Raw genomic sequence first — 3,254 nt, 5'->3', positions numbered from 1 at the left:
GCAGTTACATAGCAGATAGCATTAAGTCTAAATTCCCCCACTTTTGTCCTCTCCATCTGTTTTCTATATCTGCTGCATTCTTTTAGGATGTTCACATTTTAGATAAGCTGTTTTGTTGTGAAACATTTATCTTAGGATATTAGAATAATTCAGTGTACGGTGTTTGTAATAGCATAACTTAATCTTATGTCTGTGTTCTACACTATATGCTTTTGTTAGAGGAGGATATACAGTGTAAATGTCAGCAGCCATGAATTAATTTCTCAATTTCTTTTATGTCACCTTAATAAAACAAACCAAATATTGAATCTTTTATTGAGTTAGTGTGCTAAAAAGGTTTTACCTGTGCATCTCTGCAGTAGGGGTGGGCATTTATTGTGTTGTTTTGATTTTGATTCATCACTGTCATTTTTTTATTGTAATTGTCGATTGCGGGGAAAAAAAAAAAAACTGACAGTATGATCAGAAATTTTATTTTTGCTTCCCCCAACCCCCATTATCATTTCCATGAGTGCATCAATAAATTTGAAAATATCATTAAACACAGTTACTGTGTGCATTTCAGTGATATGTCATCCTTTTTAAAGCAAGTAACCTAGGGATGTTCTTCAAGAACGATATTTAGAGTTGTGTCACTTTATTTCTGTGCCACGCAGTCACAGTCATACAGCTGCCTAAAAAAAAATTAAAAAAAAAATAAAAAATGTGTAACTTTTTTATCGTTTTTTTCTTTGTTACTATCACTACCACAAAAATACAACACAAATTGATTAAATATGTGAAAAATATTTGTCAAAAAAAAAAAAATGCCACTAATCATAGCAGTATCCATGTTTTGGAGTGAGTTATAAAGCCTAGCATAATCTCACCTGCTCAGCCAATCACATCATATGCCTCCGTCCCAGCCTATCGGCACCCGTCTTTTCTTTAGCTCCTCCAATCATAAGGCATCGCTCCCTTAATAAAGCCCAGCCTCCTCTCTGCACCTGCTCCTCGGCTGAGCTTCAACACACCGCCACCCGTTCTCCACTTTCAGCTCCCGACTTCTTCAGGATCCCGTCAGTTCTTGGCCTGTTAGATATTTTTTGGTATTATCATTTTGTTATTACTTTAGTTCATATTCAGTCTAATGTTAATCAGTATTATTGTGATTTTTAGTTTAAAGTGTTTTCTTCCTTATGTGTGTATAAACTGACCTGGAGGTTACAACTGTCTGTTTATCTTCATGTGAGACAGTTAACTCTGTGTTTCCCAGATCTTAAATTCTTCTGTGTTAGTTTGACCTAGAGCTGAACTGGGCTCAGACCGTAGATCAGATATCACACCTGGCTGGTTTGTTTAGGTTAGAAGTTTTACGACCTTTGTTGTTCTTCCTGACTGCCCCTTTTGGCTGTTCTGCTTTGACAATAAAACGGAGGCTCACGCGGAAGCAGACCAGAACTCTCTGTGAACGGCCTGGAGAGGTCATGGCGAAGAGTTCTCCTTTTGCAAAAGCTTTGTCTATAAAATTCATATACGTTGTCTGTGGTCTTTTTATATAGGTTCGAGAAAAAGTACCTATCAGCCATCCTCTCCACCATCAGTGTCCGGGCCCCGGAGGGGAAAACGTCTCTAATCCTCATCCACAGCGGCTCATCCTCTCAGACGCCACGTCTTCTGCCAGGGTCAGAGAATATTACATGTCAAATAAACTTTCTAACAGCTTCTGAGTCTCCCCAGGTTAAATTATGAGTTGGGAATGCCTTTATTTGTCCACAAGACAACTTTTAGTTGGGCACGCGCCAAATCTGTAAATGACAGGAATCCCTATAATAAAGTCTTCTCTTCAGTTTGCCATAATCCATATATATTAGATGAAACAAAGATTAAAATTAACAGCAATGAAATAAAATAATAAATTGCAGGAATAAAAATCAGTTACTCGTGTTATCTTTAATATGTAATTGTGTAAATTATGTTAATTTTTTTAGTGTACTGTACATTCTTTTCTTATTAGAGACCACTTTCAAACTGCAATATTCAAAGATGCGTTTATGCGAGACACAGAATTGGTTTCAAAAATTAAACGCATTAAATAAAAACCAAAACACAGCCACAAAAATTTAGACCACTGCTTTTAAAGTTTCCTTCTGCAAGGCGCTCACAGTGGATGCACTTGTGCATTTTAAAATAAATTATTCTTACTGGGTTTTTTTTTTTTTCTCTCCATCAGTTAAGAAAATGTTCTGCAGTTTGGAAATGATTTCCTAGGGGCTACAGATTAAAAAAAATAAATAAAAAATGTTTCAACCTCAACAGCATGATCTTTTTGGAAAGACGAGCTGCGTGGTTATTTAGCTTCTCTCTAATGCTGTGCTTCTTTTTCTTCAGATACAGATTTGCTTTACCAATGATATCTGTATTGACAGCCCTAATATTATTCTTGGCCAATTTATTTCATTGTTTTGATCTTGCAGTTGAATTACCCATGTACGTTTCAGAAAATGTCGAAGTAGTGCGGTGTAATGAATAACAATGCTGTTCTCAGTGTGCAGTCTGAGCTGTTCGCTGCTCTCGTCGACTAGCTCGCATGCCTGCTTCAGTCTTTGATGCTTGCATAAGAAAAAAGAAAAAAAAAAAAGAAAAGGAAGAAAAAACATGAATTTGTTCTGTTTGTGTGCCACAAAAGGTATCTCTTCTGTTTTCACAGGATGATCCAGACTCCTCATTTTCCTTTCAGCTGTTGGTGAGAACAACTGTTCTTCTGTGTCGAGCAAATGGTAATAAGTTTGTGTCTTAAAATTGAATATTGTAAACAAGTTGCAGAGCCAGAGTAACAACACACTTATGCTGTGTTGCCTCAGTTGTACCAATTTAAACCAAAGGGATTTTTATATTTGTACAAATAGCAAACGCTGAGGGAGACAGCACAAATATCCTTCGCAAAGCCCTTAGCCAGGGGGCAAATTTTGTGTTAAACAGTTTTAAAACGCTTATGGCACAGTGCATGTGATAATACCTCATATTATATCCCCGATTACTGTTTCTCACCAGATCTTCTTACTTTCCCCCCCCCTCCTTTCTGCCTGCCTCGCCTGCGGGCTCCATCATTCCTTCAGATTCTATCTAATCATGCTCCAACAACAGCCAGGAGCAAAAGCAAGTAAGTCAGTTTTTGTTATGATTTCCAAAATTAAAGCTGGACATGAATATTTCCTAACAATGGATGCTCACAGCCTGCTATATGACAGTACATACATATATTTGTCTTAATT

General features: G+C 37.0%; 1 long non-coding RNA gene across 1 annotated transcript; it reads right to left on the bottom strand.

The window, feature by feature from the left end:
• Positions 1-459: 459 nt before the first annotated feature.
• On the bottom strand, positions 460-1,065 carry LOC103133925 (uncharacterized). The gene is made up of 2 exons (XR_001661396.1): positions 870-1,065; positions 460-674 (listed from the first exon to the last, which is right to left on the bottom strand). It is a non-coding gene; the product is annotated as an uncharacterized LOC103133925 (long non-coding RNA).
• Between the last annotated feature and the right edge of the window lie 2,189 nt (positions 1,066-3,254).

Source organism: Poecilia formosa, unplaced genomic scaffold (assembly GCF_000485575.1).
Source record: "Poecilia formosa unplaced genomic scaffold, Poecilia_formosa-5.1.2 Scaffold14, whole genome shotgun sequence".
Classification (NCBI taxonomy): Eukaryota; Metazoa; Chordata; class Actinopteri; order Cyprinodontiformes; family Poeciliidae; genus Poecilia; species Poecilia formosa.
Note: the sequence above shows the minus strand (reverse complement) of the source record. Positions and strands in the feature narration are given on the sequence as shown.